The 17,740-nt window shown below is 47.2% G+C and overlaps 1 protein-coding gene across 11 annotated transcripts in view; it reads left to right on the top strand.

The window, feature by feature from the left end:
- The window catches only part of TENM4 (teneurin transmembrane protein 4), a 743,689-nt gene that overhangs the window by 315,273 nt on the left and 410,676 nt on the right, over positions 1 to 17,740 (top strand). The window lies entirely within an intron of this gene.

The following is a 17,740-nucleotide window of genomic DNA, read 5'->3' as shown; positions in this document are numbered from 1 at the left end:
AGAGCAGGGTGTGGCCCTGTCCCTGCCAGGCAGAGCTTCAGAGATGACAGAATTATTGTCCAGATTTTAAGAGGCTCGGTATGAACCTCATATAGGACCTGGAACCATTTTAAACAGACAGTTTACAAAACATCGTGGCCTTCCAGCTCTTTTGACTATGACCCACAGTACAAAATACAGGGGCCCCTTCACTCAGGACACACCCTCACCGACACAGGGAACGGGTTTGGTTTAGGATGTAATAGCCCATGCCACCCGAGGTGAGGTGTCCAGCTGAGCCTCGGGGATGGAGTGCTGGAGGGGGCCTCACAGGAGGCTTTGTAGAAGTCAGGTTTGAGCTAAGGATCCAAAACAGGGAAACTGCACAGGCAAGATTACTGAGGACTGGCCAGCAGGTGAGAACCCCATTTGAAAGGAGCCATCTTGCATTCTGGAATCTGCGATTCCATAGAGTCAAACTCGAATCAAGCTGGAGAGAATCCAAAAGAGGTGAAGTGGGGGCCAGTGAAGGGGCCCCTGGGCCCTGATAAGGGGTGACCAGGATGCAAAGGAAGCATTGCCTGATATTCATTTGGCAAGAAATGCCCACAGCCTTGGAGGCAGACTAAGAGATGCAGGCAGATGCAGCTATGAACATGGTGCTGTCCCAGACTTGTTTCACAGCACTCACTTGTGCCATTTGCAAAAAAAAAAAAAAAAAACAGAGAGAATGCTTCTGAGCCCGGTCTGGCTGAAGGCAGGAGCTGGGGTGAGATGAGTAGGAGATGAGTAGACAGAGTTCCCAGCCTCACAGTCCTGCCAGCAGACTGATGGGTCAAACCCGAACACAGATTTGACATAGTAGCTATTATTCTAGGGCAAAATGTCCCAGTGTTTTACAATACATCAGCCCCACAAAAATGTTGTTTAAAAAAAAGAGAGAAGGAGGATTTGTGTGTTGAGTGATCTGGAAAGTACCATATGTTGAATCACTCCTGGTAGATCTCACTGTCGCTAGGACTCTAAAGGCTCTGAGAAGTCCTGTAGTGAGGATGCTAACCTAATGTTTTCCAAACTTATTTGCTCCAGAACCCCTTTTTGCATGTCTATTCAAATCCCTCTGTTTTTCTGAACTGCATTTGGGGAAGTCTATCCTAGAGATGGCCTGAGGGTGGTTGGGAGCTCTAAGGAGGGAGAAGCGGGCTCTGCGTGGGAGGACACAGGGAGAGCTCCCTAGGGGAGGCAGTGTTTGTGCACACTCTGTAAGGCCCAGTCTGAACCTCGCACACGGTCTGGCCCCCCACAAGTGCTTGGTAAATAATTAATAAATGAAAGAATGGCTCTTGCATTGCTGGTGAAAAGAGTCCGGGGTTCTCAGCAGAGGCTGGAGACAGAGGGTATGTGGAACAATGATGCTGGGTAAGTGTGCCTTTTTGGCAGTTAAATGTAAGGGCTCTTTCCTCTTACTTGCTGCTCCCCCCACATTTGACTATTTTGGAAAAGGCAACAGGAGGCAACAAAGACCAAGTGGCTTAAGGTCACATACTGTGGAGCCAGACTGCCTTGAATCCCAGCCCCGTCATGTCCTAGCTAGTACCTTGGGCAAGTTGCCTTAACCTTTCTGTGTCTCATCGCTTCCATCTACAAAATAGGCCTAAAAATAGAGCCCAGCTTTCCTGGAGCCCAGGATTCAGGCACGGCCTATAGGCATGGCCCTCAGACAGGGGCATGCAGTAGGCGCCACATAACCACTAGCAATCCTCATTTGTTGGTGCTTCCAGTTGCTACTTCCCAGGCCTTTGTCCCAGTTCCTCTTCCCAGTGTTTCCCCGCAGACTGCAGTCCTCATGTTTCTAAGCGAGGCAATCTGCACATTTGTTTTCCTTCCACCAGCATCGGGCAGGACCAGGATGGTTCTTCTTCATTTTCGGTGGTCAGGGCTGTTGGAGGTAAGGCTCAGGTTCCGTTCCCGGTTGTTAGCCTTTGACCACCCCGGCTGGATAAATATTTCTGAAGGAGTCCAGCGCATCTATTATTAATTGACTGCAAGCAGCTGCTGTACTTTCCAGGATCGCTCTGCCTGCAGATGTGTTATAGGCAGTGTAGGCTTCTCCTGACCTTGCTGTTTCCCGTGGGGTGCGGTGGCAGTGGTCCTCCTGCCTCTGTCTCCTTGGGAAGGATGGACAGTCATGTGAGCAGTGGGCACAGGGTGCAGCGTGCATGTTCTGACCATGGAGCTGGTGGAATCTTGTCTACAGCCCCTACCTTCGGTATCACACCTGGTTTATGGGCCAGACACCTGGGTGTCACCCTTGAGAGCACACTCTCTGTCATGGCCTCATGTCCAGTGGGTCACCACGTCTTAGTGATGTCATCTCCAAAACCTCCAGAATCCATCCCTTCCCTCTTGCACTGCCACCAGTGAGCAAGTCCAAGCCACCATCTTCCTCATCTTCCAGGTCCCAGCTTCTCTGATGGCTCAGCCAAATCAGAACCCCCACTTTGGGTTCCCATAGAGCGCCCCCCCTTGATTCCTTTTAAATCAACCTTCAGCTTTTACCTATTCCTGGTCTGGCCCATGAGGGTCGGGGCCGAGTTCATCTTTGTGATGATGCTCAACAAACATAAATCCCAGTTAGCAACAGACAAGACTATGATTTTCCTTTCTCTCTCCCTCCCTTCTTCCTTTCCTTCTCTTCTTCCTTCTTTCCTTTCTTTCTCTTTCTTAATTACAGCTAAAAGAGGGCCAGTGATCTCCTAGTCCAATTCCCTAGAGGAACCTCAAGGCCACCGTGGGAGGAAAGGAGGCGAAATAGGCAAAACCCTGAGCCCCCAACCCAGACACTGCCCTCCATCTCCTCTAGACACTAGAATTCTACTCCAGATTTTGTTTAGAGAAAGTAAAAAGTGGCTCTTCTATGATAAAAGGCTTGGAAAACACTGATATATCCTTATATTCTCAATGTTCACAGCAAACATGTGCTAAGTGTTTTGCATATGTTCACTCATAAACAAAGAATGTATTATCCTCGTTTTATAGATTTAGAAACTCATGCCCAGAGTAGTTAGGAAACCTGTCTATAGTCACACAGCCAGTGTGTTCAATAGATCCAGAATTCCTATCCAGCATTGTCAGGCTCCAAATTCTTTCCACTGCCACCTGCTGCCTCCCTAAGACCCATCATCCAACAAACTGGCTTCCCAAGCCAGCCTCTCAGTCTGGCACAGCACCCAGTGGCCAGAGACAGATCATTGGGATTTAATTGGGCCCTACTTGCTCAGAGGGAGGGCCTTCATTCCTAGGGTTTCCTGGCTGTGTGGGCTGTGAGATGCCAGTAGAGAGAAATGAAGTCCATCTAGTCCAGGGAAGAGCTGGGCTGCTCCACCAAGAGGTCCTTTATGCCTGAAATAAAGCGACTCTTGCTGAGAGCCCCGAGTCCCTGATACCTTCTGCACAACCTGGGTCTTCCTTCCCACATGTCAGGAATTTCTCCCATGGAAATCCTGGACAAAGGGACAACCCAGGAAAAGAAAACTGCTCTAGATTGTACAAGAAGCCAGTGTTTATTTTACCTGGAACTTTAGTGTCTCTTGCCTTTCTTTTTTCCCCAAGTTCAGGTTATTTTGACTTTAATTTTGGCATGAAGTCAGGCTTATTTAAACAATAATGAAACCAGAATGGAAAACAGGAAAGCTGAGTTCTTACCGCAATTGCCTCAAGAACTCACCATGTGAGTCCCTTTGGACATATCACATGGCATCTCTAAGTCTCAGTCTCCCCATCTTTAAAATGGGTATGCTTGGGCAAGATGACCCTGCCCATCCTGACAAGGAGAGTTCAAAGTACTAACTCCACACCTGTACTTCCCAAGTCTAACTCCCACCTTTGCCCTTACTGCTGTGTGACCTTGGGTGGGTTACGGAAGCTCTGCATGGTCAGCTTCATCATCTATAAAATGGAGTAGTGGTAATGTCTATCTCAGAGATTTGTAGTGGGATTAACAAGTAAAGCACTTAGAGTAATGCCCAACACATAACTTATTTATTTAGTTAGTTATTGTGGTTATGATTGTGAGTATCTCCATTCATAAAACCATCCATTATGATTGTGCACTTTTGTCTAGACTGTGTCCGAATCTCCCAGTGGTTAGTATTTATACTTTTGGCTTTCACTGGCTGAGAAAAGCTACAACAAAAAAAGTGACAACAAGCTGCTGTGGATTCAGTCATGCTTGAACTCGGTGTATATTCATCATAATAGCCCCTACATATGTTGTACAAAACATTGATTCACTTATAGGCCATGCTTGGTAAGCCTAAATACAGGTTCCTAGATTGTTCCAGGAATAATATATCCCCATTAGAAACCTCTGATCTAGGATTATTGCTGTTTCCTCTAGCATAGTTCAAGGTCTATGGTAAGCACAAAGTTAATGTTTGAATAAACGGATGGATGGATGGATGGAAAAAATGGTTGAATGGATGGATGGATGAGTCTGTTTTACATTTGCCTCTCGATTTACTTTGAGCAGAATAGTAAGTGTGTGTATGTGTTCATATGTGTGTTTCTACAAACATTTTCAGAGAAAGCCCCAGCTCTTTCCGTCCCTAGAAAGAAGACAGTCATAGTTACATAGTTTGCATGTTCCCCTATCTTTTAGTTTATAAGGTCATTTTTCACTGGAGTCCTTTAAGATGTCTGGCACTGACAAAAGATAAGCACTCCCTCTGCCTCTCCCAATGCCCTTCTCCGCCAACAATGAGGGCTTTGTGCTGGGAAAGCTGCCTCTAGATGTTTCTTTCCCAAGGCCCCACAGCCTCGTCTGGCTTCTATCAAGAGTATTGATGGGGGAAGGGACACAGAGAGTTGAATTCAGGGAGCAGTGCCTGTGGCCTGGTGCCAACTCGACAAGTCAGACTGGGGTAGACAACTCCATATCTGTCCAGGGATAGAGGCAGCCTGGTTACCTGAGCTGGTTATCCAGCTCTCTGCAGCCAGCGCCCTGGAGGCCAGCAAGCTCTGGTTTCCCAGCGTCTTTTGCTTCCGGCCCAGGAGAGGATGCAAAGCTGGAGAAGATGGGTGGGAAACAGCAGAGGCAGAGGGCCGTGTAGCCAGTCTCGGGGTGTGAGGAGTTTCACCCCACAGGCCCGAGAGGCTGCTGTGGCTACTGCGTCTCAGAGCTTCAACTCACTAATGAGATTAAAATGCCAACAGCCTGCCTCTACACACACCTACTTAGGAACACATTGGCTTGAGCTGCTTAATGAGTGTTAGTCAGGAATCGAAGAAAGGCCCGGGCAGGCGCCTGGCTGATGCCTGGTTGATTAGAACGCTAAATGTGTCGCCCTTTGAAAGCCAGCAATTGCTGGAGAGCAAACCCAGGGTTGAGACTGCCTGGTAACCCTTACGTTCCTCGCTGTTTCCAGATGTTTACAAATCAGTAAGCTACTCTGGGTAAGGAGTAATTAGGAGGAAGATGTCTGGATAACAACAAGGACAACAATAATGGTTATTATCCCAATAATAAACAATGGCTATCAAACCTGGCTGCCCAGGTCTGCTTCTCTAGACCCGGGGATCCAGGAATCTATGTGATCAACAAGTATGCTTGATGATTCTGCTGTTCCTAGCTGAGCCCTGGCTTTGGGAACTGCTACTCTGTAGAATGAGGCCATGCTGGACTCAGACTGGTACCAGAATGCCACTTCCTAAGCTGTGTGGCCTCAGGCCTGTTGCTTAGCCGCTCAACCTCAGATAGATCATCTCTAAAAAGGGATTAGGTAAAATCCTACAACTACTATAGAAAACAGTATGATGATTCCTCAAAACAAAAAAAAAAAAGTACAGAATTAGCATGCGATGAAAGCTATTCCACTTCTGGGTATATACCCAAAAGAATTGAGGGCAGGGACTTGAATAGATATTTGGATGCTCACATTCATAGCAGTGTTACTGAAACACAGGTCTGGCTGCTTGCCACTTGAAAGCCAGTACAAAGAGAGGCACATGTTGGTAGAAAGGAAAGTTTGCTTTATTCCAGAGGCTGGCGTCGGGGGCAGGGCGGGGGGAGGCAGACTCCTGTCCAAAGGCCAATTCCCACTCCCCAAACCCCCGCTAACAGTGGGCAAGAGCTTTTAAAGGGGAATTTCAGGGATGTTTAGACAGAGGGAGGGGGCTACATGTGAACAACACAGTCAGCTCTGAGAGTCCTCTTCAAATTAGTCTTCCAGGGGTCTGACCAGCGTCATCTTGATTGTTTTAAGTACAGTTAATCTTCATTTCCAGGGTTGGTTTTTTCCCATTTCCTTCAAGCCAGTTCTCGAAATTGCAGCAGCTTATATCATGGCTAAAGTCTGGGCATCACGTAATTAACTTCTTCCACCTGGTGGGGGTTTCAATATCTACAAGACAGCTCAAAGGACATGGCTCAGAATATTATCTATAGCCCTTGAGGAAGAGCTAAAGATCCTTGACTTTGTTTAATGACTAAACAATTACTATTTTGTTTTGCTTTACTATTTCCTTCTGTTTCTGTATTTTCTTATTTCTCTGATTAAACTTTTTCTTTGACTAAAGTCTTTCTACAGACAAGAGTCAGGCAGAGGATGTGGGGTGGAGGGGGTCTCTCCTGGGAAGGCCCCATAGGGTTCTGCTCCATTTCAGCAACATTATTCACTATAGCCAAGAGGTGAAAGCAATCCAAGTGTCCATCGGTGGATAAATGAATAAATGTGGCATATACATACAATGGAATATTAGTCAGCCTTTAAAAAGAAGGGCCTGACACATGATACAACATGGATGAATCCTGAGGACATTATACTAAGTGAAATAAATCAGTCACAAAAGGACAAATACTGTATGATGCCCCTTGCGAGGTACCTAAGATAATTAAATCATAGAGACAGAGTAGAATGGTGGTTGCCACGAGCTGGCAGGACTGGGATGGGGAGTTTTTGTTTCACATGTACAGGAGTTTCTGTTTTGCATTATGAAATGAGTTCTGTATGGTGGTGATAGTTACATAAGAAAGTGAATGAATGTACTTAATGCCACAGAACTATATGCTTTAAAATAGTTAATAATGGTGAATTTTATGTTATATTTATTTTACCACAATTTTTTTGAGAAAGGATTCAGTAAAATCTTCCCTCCAGAGTCATTCTGAGAATGGCATAATCTAGTATCTGTAAAGGGCCTAGCACAATGCCCCGCATGTAGTACATGCACAAAAACTGATGTTTCTTTTCTCTTTGTCATTTACATTTTTAATAACCATTTTTAATCTATGTTCCTCCTCTCATAACCATTTTTAATCTATGTTTCTTACAAAGATATGTCCAAAGGGAAGGTGGGGGGGAACTAATGCTTGTCGATAGCTAATTATGAATTATTCCATTTGATCCTATTTACCCTTGGGAGATGAGTATACCCATTTAACAGATGAAGAAACTGAGGCTTAGAAAAGTTAAATGACTTACCTCAGGTCACAAAACCAAGACAAAGCAGAGCCTCACTGTACCCATTTGAGCAGATTTTAACCTACAGATGGCTGGGGCAGGTGGCTGCCACTCTCCAGGGAGAATGTGCAGAAAGCTACTCCTTCTGTTGGACCTGAACTTCATTTGAGGCAGTGGAAAGTTTGGTTGTACTTCTCCTCCAGGATCCTTAGAGGAAGCAGAGCCTTGACTGAGCCAAGGTTGTGTTTGGACCCAACCTGGTGCTCAGAGCCAAGCCCCTGACAGCCCTTCCTGGCCAGCCACAATTAGGCAAGGTCCAGTCATGCTCATCGCACCTAAAGGACAGTGTCTCCTAGAGACTGGGGCTCTTTGACATCACATGGACTCTAAACCAGCCTTGGAACTAGCCACCTGCCCGCCTGACCCAATCAGAAAATCTTTCTGTCCCTCAGAGACAATGAAATCCGAGTCCCCTGCAGCGCATCCAGTATGAGATGAAAAGAGAGAGAGAGAGCTGATGAAGGAGAGAAGGTGGGCACCATGTGGTCAGGACACCAGTCGACATTCAGGTCAGGGTTTTATTACAAACGCTGTGTTGAATTCGACAGCAGACTGAACAGCTGCAATACCAACAGCATCATCACAGCAAAATAAATAGCTAAATTGGATGGGCAAATAGAAATGACGATGATGGTGGTGGTGGTTGGTGGTAGTGGTGGTAATGACAGCAGTAACTTGAGTTGCTGAACTGAATAGTTAATTCAGATTACCTAAAAAATAAAAATTGTGCTTATCATTTGTGGATCCATGCTAAGCATTTCACACAAATTTCCTCTCTTTTCCCCTAAGAAGCCCTGTGAGGTATATACTGTCATCACTATTTCACAGATAAGGAAGACCGAAGTTAGGAGACTCACGTGTCCAAGCAGCATGGCTAATGTTGATGTGGAATTGGATCGTGAGGTCTACCTGGCCCCAGACAATATCTTTTTCACTCTAGGAGATTTACTGTGGAGTAGGTAAATCAGAGTTGATTATTCATTTTCAGAAACAAAATCATTTACTTGCTTTACAGGAGGAGTCCTTTGAAAAGCAACTTTCATACGGTGCATTTAACATAAAACCCTGATTATAAAGATTCATTTGGGGAGAGGTTTCCAAAAATACTCCTTCCCATCTGGGTGGCGGTAGCACTGTCTCAGAGCACCGTCACGGGTATGTTTAAACATCGACTTGGACAAAAGCTTATCGCTCTTTCCTCTGCAGCAATACCATGTATTCAGTATCTGTCAGTGGTGAGCCAAACAGGCTTCGGTACTGAATTTGAATCCCAGCTCTACTGCTTACGAGCTATTTGAGCTAGGGCAAGCTACTTAGCCTCTTTGCATTTCAGTTCCTTCATCTGTGGAGTGGGCATAAACATTGGGGATTTATATATAATGAATGTTGGATCCCTACCCCCGAGCATCACAGAGCAAGTGAAGGATGCCGTTTGTAATCTACCGTGTTTACCCAACGACCTTCAGAGGATGACTTGGCTTCCTAGGTAGAAAGCTCCGGTCAGACTAACGTGGATGGTTTTGTTTCTCAGTGTCAATCAATATACTGATGTTCTGCCTTGTGCTTCAGTCTTGTGTGAACGTTCCAAATGTCTTCAGATCCCATTAGCACCGAGACACTGATGAATTTAAGTTTCTGGAAAAGTTGAGCTCATATCTTGACCCCAGGATGGGGAAAATTCCCCAGAGTCTGACTCTGTGCCTCAGTTTCCCTACCGAGCTAACAAGGTTCTTGTGACCTGGGCAAGCACCCTGAAAGGCCTGAATAGAACAGCATCTGAGGCCAGCTGGAAGGTCAGAAAGCCTCGCCTTCTTTCAGACACTAGGATTCCTTGGGAACAAAGGCAGATCAGTACTGAGATCTGGAGTTCAAGAAAGAGGTCAGGGCTGGAGGGTAAGACTCAGGCTGCAGACCCAAGGGTAGATGCAGTCACCCAGGAGAGGGTGTAGCATGAGATGAAATATCGAGTTTATTGCAGTGATTCAGGCAACATGAAGACCTGCGCCAGTCTATGGCAGTGGGAACAGAAGGAACACTGCTAACGTCAGTAGTCAGTACGATGTGGTCTCCACTGGTTTGGGAGTCAGGCCAAAGAGGTGGAGATGACTGAAAGTTGAGTGATTCCCCAGCCCCTTCCTCTGCCCACTCCAGGCTGAGCAGGTTGCTCCTCACTGATGCTCCCGCTGAGTATCTCCATGGCCAACCCCACAGAGTACTGTAATTTTCTGTGTGTGTGTCTACATCTTCCACATCTCCATCATCCAAGTGTTTATTCACTTCCTTTCAAGTCCCAAATCAAATAGTGTGCCCCTCTCCTCCAGCCCTTTGTGTCTCCCTCATCCTGATTCATTTTTCTTCATAGCACTGTCCAACATAGATAACTGGTTGTTTATTGTCTGTCTCTGCGGACTAGCACTGAAGCTTGATAGAGCGGGGACTTGGCCTGCTTTGTTCATGACTGTGTTCCTAGAGCCCAGAAGAGAGGTTGAGGTGCTCAGTAAACATTTGCTCAGGGTCCCCTGGCTCTTGCATACCCAGGCTCAACATCCCCAGATCTCATGACCATCCTGGCCATAGCCTGGAGACCCTCACCGGACACAGTAGTCCACAGGCTGTCTGCATTGTTCTGTTCTGAATAATTAGACTCTGGTTTCTCTTGATGAGCATACTCTGATGAACAGGTCCAATTACATAATTTGTGGGGTAAAGTGCAAAACAAAAATACGGATCCCTTGTTCAAAAATTATTAAGATTTGCAAGATAGACATAGCAGAACATTCATCCGAGCATGGGCCCTTCTGAGTGCAGGACCCTGTGTGACTACACAGGTCACACATCCATGCAGCTGGCCCTGCAGCAAGGACCAGATCTTAGAAGATTGTAAGTACCAGGCTCAGGGTTTCTATTTTGTCATGTAGAAAATAAGAAACTACAGAAGGATTTGGAACAGCGGTAACATTGAAGGTTTATTTCTTTTTTTTTTTTTTTTTCCTGACTGTAAGCTATAGTCATTGTGAAAATTTGCACAAGTAAGAAAGCCAGTTAATCTCTTCCTCCTCCTCCCTCCTGCCCTGCAGGTACCAAATCCAGAAGTAACCAGTGAACATTTGGTTAATTTCCTTCTCTCTGAATTTTGTGTTTGTTTTTTCTGTGTAACACAGTTCAGATCATACTTCAGCTACAACTTCTTGTCCTGCTTCCCACATGATATGGGAAGAGGACAAGGGGGACTTCTTAAATGCTTGGTTAGGGAGACTGGCTGGAAGCCAGCTTATAGAGCAGACTGGGGGTACGTGGTTGGCAGCAGGGACTGAGACAGAGGCACTTAGTGTCCTGGAAGAGAGAACCGAGGAGGCCCTGGATTAAGGGGTTAGAGGACAGGTTGGGAGCTGGGGCCACTCTGATGGGAGGTGACCACAAACCCCACCCCTTTTGAATTTCCTTGACCTGTGGGAAAGAACACTGGAGTCCAGCCCTGTCTTTCAGGGATTCTGCAGATGACAGCAAGCACTGGGGTCATTTCTCAAACACAGTTCTTTGGCGCCTGCCCTCTAAGTCTAGACGTGCCCCACCCTGGCCCCTGGACAGCCTATGGCAATAGCAAATGGAGTCAGTAGCAAACTGGAATCCACGGACAGAGCAGGTGTGGTGGGGTCACAGATCCCAGTGGTCGGTGGCAGACGCCTCAGGGTTTAGATTTGCCTATTTTGTTGGTAATCCCCAGTGCCTGGCTGGCAAAGGGGAGAGTTAACATTGTCATTGGATCCTTAATTGTGCGTTTCATGAATTTTCATGTTTCCGCTTGCAAGCTTAATGTTGCTTTCTTGGTAAGTTTTTTTTGTACTTGAGCATAAGAGCCTTGTAATTACAGAGTGTTGTGGATTGCAGAGGGTGATTAAAATGGATTTCATAAAATCTGAAGCTCCCCGCCCCCAACACAATACCACCACCACCACCAATCCAGTAGGCGGCAGAGAGTAACTCAGACAAAATCCCACGAAGTTCAGAGAATCGGGATGTGAAGGACATGAATTTTCTTCTCCATACTTTTCCTCCCTGGGTCTTGCAACTGCTCCCAGATGGCCCTCCCTCTTCTCCTCCTACCCCTTCCTTTTCTGAATGAAGTCCAGCTATATCCCTGTCCCTTAGCCAACTCTGACCCCCAGGGCTGGAGGCTTTCTCACTCACAGCAATAATAAAACAAGGAGTAGATTTTCATCTTTGCTTTTGCACAGCCATCAAGTGTGTTTCGCTGACCTTCACAATCAGGCTCTGCTCCCATCTGAGAGGGTGGTTCACTTTGAATAGAGGCCTGGATGTTGCTGAAGCCAGCGAGGACCTAAGAATTCCCATTTCAGCGTCTCTCCCTCCCAGGACAAGTTGGTGCTCGATGGCAGTGAGATCTGATCTTCACCTTACTCTCATCAGGGAGGGTGGGCTGGTGCTCCGAGGACATTTAAAAATAAGTGACCTGGGAGTGGCATGTGGAAAGGCGGCAGGGGTAGCTGGAAGGTTTCCTAGAGGAAACAGGGCTCTGCCTTGAGGGACAAGGAGGACCCTGGTGGGATCCCTGGAGAAGGACAGCAGACAGGTGGGGCGTTCAGCCTGGCCAAACCAGAAGATGATGCCGTAGGAATGATCCTCCCTGACCAATCAGGAAACCAAGTCCACATACTTCAATGTGTGTGTGTGTAATATTAGTGCTGGAAGGGACTTGAGAAGTCACCTGAGCCAGTTCCTCCATTTAAAAGAATCTCTACCTGACCATAGCCAGCCTGACCGGCAGAGCCCAGGCAGCCCTTTTGTATGAATTGGGAAATGGTGCTCCTCCCCTCCCCAGGTAAACACAGGTGATCCCAGCCCTGAATCACTCCCATCAGCTGTATGTCCTTGAGCAGTGAACAACCTGCCCAATCATATACAGCCTCCCTAGAACAGAGACTGAAACCGAGTCAAAACCGGGTCTCTCTCAGTTCACAGCTCTCCCTGTGCCCCTTGCCAGGCCAAAATCCCCACCATACTGAGCTCTCCCTGGGTTTCTAAGAAGTTCCCTATGTCTCAGAGCTCAACCACCCACATTCTACAATTTGAATGTTCATATTATTTATACAAAGGTATATATAAATTTTCAGACACAGGTAGGCTCACATGTGTGTATGTGTCCCCTTCAAGGATTCAAAGATAGTATTGCTGATGGCAGAACATGTTGGTGGTTGGGCAGAAAAGGCCACCTCCTCTGCACCCACACAGGGGATGGGCAGGTTGCCACCTGTCTGTGCTTAACACCTTGCCCTCCCATTGTGAACTTAGGGTTCCCCACATGGACAATACTTCTCAAAACTCTGCATCTTTGCACTGACCCCTCTGCCTGGAGTACTTTTCTCATACTGATTCCATACAGCAAATTTCTTCACAGGTGTGCTTCTGCCACACCTCCTCTCTGGGGCCTTCCTTGACCCACCCTCCCACCCCCTTTACCCGAGCCCTTTGTGCATATGCACACAGCATCTGTTGCATGTGTGGTGCCATATTGAATTTGGGTTCCCATGGCAGTGTCCCCTCTAGAGAGTGGGCTCCCAAGGGTGGGCCCATGGTCTAACCTGTCTCTGTGTCCCCTGTGCCCCGTGTACGCCTTAGCACACTGAGGAGGCGCCAAGAATGCTTGTTGCTGGATGGAGCAGATGCCCTTTTGGTGAATGAATTAGCCCTGAAAGAGGAAGGGAGATCCTTCATGGCATGGGCGCAGGAAAATGGCCACAGCTTCATCGCCTGGCAAAGCAGGGGCAGGTGCTTTGCCAACAAAGGACATGTCTCTGATACCTGGTCCCAGATTCTGGTGTCACCCTTCCAAAGCAGACATCCCACCCGTCCTCCCAGGTGGGGAGCCGGTGGAGAGGACAACCTCTTTTTTGCCCTGAACTTTGGAACTTTTGAACTTACCTGAAATGCACATCCCCATGGGCCTGGCTGGGTCCACAGCCTCTGATTCAACTTGTAGGTCCAGAAGCTCAAACAGACAGTCCTTTCCTGTCCTTGGCCAGAACGGTCACAGTTTGTTCTTGCTCAAACTGTTGACAGGAAGAGGTGGCAGCTGCTGAGAAAATCCCCATAATCCATCCCATCTTTCTCTCCCAGCCCACATTCTCCTAGCACGTCCTGTGTGCTGGGCCATGGACCTGAGGCTCCAGGCCGGAACTGCCCACCCAGGGTGCCCAATGTGAGCAAATGGGTACAGAGGGCACAGCTAGCAATCCCCTCTGCTCCAGGGTGGTTAGGGAGGGGGCTGCCAGACAACACAGTCGGGCCTGCTCTCTGTATCCACGGGTTCTGCACCTGCACATGAGGAGGGCTGACTGTACTACAGCCATTTTATATAAAGGACTTGAGCATCCATGGATCTGGGTATCTATCCATGGGGGGCCTGGAACCAATCCCTTCTGAGAGACGACTGTATAAGGGCTGGACAGCTGTGTAGCAGGTTTGCAGCAATGGTAAAACCTGGTCCCACCCTGAGGGGATGCAAGTAAGAGGATCTCTAATAAAACAGGGTGGGCATCAGGCTGTGAGAACAATCACGATGGAGATGCACAAAGGGCCTCAGCTGCAGACAGGGGTTTGTTATTGTTTCTACTAAAGGGATCAGGAAAGACTCTGTGGAAGAGGGGATATTTAAACTAGGCCTCACAGGATAAGTAGAAATTCATCAGCAGGAAATGTCTTTCAGGCCAGAGCATGGAAGGAGGTAGGCAGGAAATAAGGGAAGAAATAACAACAATAATAGCAGCTGTATTAGGCAGCGACAGAGTGCCAGCTGTGGATTATCTCCTTTAATCCTTACTACAACCCTGTGGGTAGCCCCATTTGACAGCTGAGAGATTTAAGGCACAGAGAGGTTCAGTAATTGCCAAGAGTCACACAGCTAGGAAGTGGCAGAACTAGGATTCAAAACCAGGCTTTGTTCCATAGGCCACCTTCTGAGAAACGTTAAACTTCAGATATCTGAGTACCTATTATTTAGAAGGCATTGGATGACGCTTTCCAAATGTGTACTTGTTAAACCCTCTCAGTGGCCCTTTGAAACCTTTTGTGCCCATTTTACATGCGGAGAAACAGAGGCTTAGAGGATTGTTGCACAGCTTGTCCAGATGCCTTGGCTGGGCTGGGCATTGAGCCTCATCCTGCCTGGCTGGCTCCAAAGCTCCCTCCTCTGCATGGCAGACCCAGCCTCCCCGGCTCCATCGGTCTTCTGCACCCCTTGCCCCCTTCCTAGAAGGCCTCCTGGGCTCCCCCCTCTCCCGCCCCGGGGCTCTCACAGCAACAACTACTGCCTCATAAGCCCATAAAAATGAGGCCGGTTCACGGTCAGGCTGGAGGAAGCTCACTTCACGTGACTGCCTCTGCCCTCCCAGCAAAGAGGCCCCGACACACCAAGCCTGCCGAGAAGGCATCACACACACTTGTGCTTGGCCATGTCCATGGGCGAGCTGTATTAATTCATGTTTTAAAACTAAAAAGTGAAATAAATAAGAAGTGACAGTATTTTGCCCCCATAAAAACCACCTGCAGCTTGGGAAGGTAGCCAGCACCTGGCTCTCCTGAACTGCCACTGCCGTACAAGTTAGCATCCGTTCTCAGATACCCAGCTCTGGCAGGAAGCCACAGATGTGTGCCAGTGACTCACTGCAACCCTGGCATCATGATGTGGAGGCGATGGAGTTATCCTGGCCCTCCTGGGTGGCAGAGAGGAAATGGCCGATGATGAGTGTTTGAGTCCGTGTGTGTTGGGGAGGGGGAGGGGACAGAGAGAAGGGAAGGACAGACAGAAAGCAGATCCTCACCTGGACACAGTCACCAAACATGGACCTATTTCTGGGCCAGGTGCATGATGGTTACCAGGCCAGCACCATTGCCAGCCTGGGAGCCCCTGAGGAAAGAGGGGGAGATCTGTTTTATTGTTTGATTAATAATTTGTCTTTTTCCAATCACAAAAGTAATGCTACCTAAATGATGTGTCCTTCTGAGGATATGACATCTGGATGCACATGATGCCTTTTGGCCCTTTTTGGTGATGTTAATTTTGATCACTTGGCTAAGATGGTGTATCGGGATTCTCCAGAGATGCAAAACAAATAGAATATGTATGTTAAGAGACTTACATATATAGAAATGGAGAGAGAGATTGATTGGTTGATTTTAAGGACTGGCCCACAGATGTGGGGCTAGCCAGTCTGAAATCCTCAGGGCAGGCCTGTAGCCTGGAAACTCAGGCAGGAGTTGGAATGCTTCCGTCTTGCGGTAGAATTTCTTTCTCTGAGAAACCTCAGTTTTCACTCATAAGGCCTTTCAACTGATTGGGTGAGGCCCACCCACATCATTAAGGATAATCTCCTTTATTAAGTCAACTGACTTTAGAGGTTCACCACATCTACAAAACACATTCACAGCACCACTGAGATTCATCTCTGATTGAATAACTGGAGACTAGCCCTGCCAAGTCCTCACGTAAAACTAACCATCACACATGGTTTTCAGTTCCCCTATTGCCATTTTTCCTTTGCAGTACATAAGTATTCTGTAGGGAGCTACTCCAAGACTATGTAAATATCCTATTTCTCATCAAATCTTTCCCCCCTCAGTTTGGCATCTGTGACTGATTTTTGCTAGAATCAGATTTTACAATGACAGTTGCATAAAGTGCTTTCCCTAGGGGAGGGGACTGGAAACCTGGTTTCAGGCCCCAGCTCTACCATTCAGTCGGTCATGTGGCCTGGGACATGTTACCCAATTTTTCTTGAGCCAGGGTCCTCCCTGCTCAAATAGGGATGACAGTACTTGCCCCAAAGGCTTGGAGTGCTTACTAAATGCAGTAACAGGCACCAAGAAGGCGCTCCATACATGTTTGTGGCATTGAAGGTGTGAAATAGACATACATCCATGCCTCAGTGAAGCAACAGCTGCCTTCCCCCTGGGCATCATTAATGAGCAGAGTGATCTGAGACCACTGGGAAAGCTTCTTCAACAAAATCATCATCTTCTTTATCATCCTCATCCTGGGATACAATGTCAAACCCCACCAGGAATGCTGACCCAGGGAATGTTGACCAGCTAGGACAGAAGACACCGTCTGAAAAACGTTCCCAGAGCTAGCAGCATTCAGGCTGAGTCCTAAAGTCAAAGCCTGTAGTCAGACAGGAGAGGCAACGTGTTCCAGGTGGAGGGAGTATCGTGGGCAGGTAGGGCAGGGGGAGGGAGAGGGGGAAAGGCTCTTTGGGAAACTTGGGTAGGTGTTATTAAATTTTCTACCAAATTACAGAGGGAACTGTCTGTTTGTGTTGTCTTTTTCCCTGTTATTACTGCTATGATTATGATTACTATTCTCAAGTAATGCATAGCTACACTCGTGTGCACAGTAGAAAGCAGCTCATTTTTCTGAGTGAGCAGCAGTGTGGCATAGTGATTACGGTGTGGACTCTGGAGCCAGAATGCTTGGGTTCAAACCTCAGCTCCGCATTTTACTAGTTGTAGTAAAACAACAACAACAACAACAAATTAATTAACTGATCAAATTAATTAACTTCTCAGTGCCTCAGCTTCCTCATCTGTATGATGGGGTGACAGTAATAGTAACTTCTGTTGCGGGTAAGGGGTCAACGACCCACGGTCCACCAGGAGAGAATTCACAGGAGACTCTGGAGTCACAGCACATAGCAAGTTTTTATTAGTTACAGAAACAGCACAGAGGAACAGGACCTCTGTGGACAGAGGAGGGGCTGCGTCTGCAGGTGGCTGGAAGGGCTTTTTTATGACCCACTCCCAGGATGGAATTTTTCCAGCTCACAAGCACGCATGCTCACTCATATCTAGAAATCCCTTGTTTGTACATGGAAAATAAAAGAGAAGGGAGGTGTAAAGCAGGGCCCCAGCATATCTGTTTCAAGGGCTTTTTGAGTTCATTTTGAATTCCTCGTTCCCCTGCCTACCTTGCCCTGACTGGTCCCTATCAACTTCCGCCTAGGGTGGTAGGGATGATTAAATGAGCTTATGTTTCTTGAGGCCTTAGCATGGTAGCTGGCAGGCACAGAGTAATCCATGTGTACTTGTTTGATAAATAAGGAAGTATATTTTAGACATTTATGCAAAAAGTTATTGTTTTCCTTTAAGCTACCCAACAACATAGTCTAATTTATCTCCAATCTACTTACGTTACAGTTTACTTGGCCACGGCCCTGAAGAGCTAGTCA

The sequence above is a fragment of the Camelus bactrianus genome, chromosome 10 (assembly GCF_048773025.1).
Source record: "Camelus bactrianus isolate YW-2024 breed Bactrian camel chromosome 10, ASM4877302v1, whole genome shotgun sequence".
NCBI classification, from domain to species: Eukaryota; Metazoa; Chordata; class Mammalia; order Artiodactyla; family Camelidae; genus Camelus; species Camelus bactrianus.
Note: the sequence above shows the minus strand (reverse complement) of the source record. Positions and strands in the feature narration are given on the sequence as shown.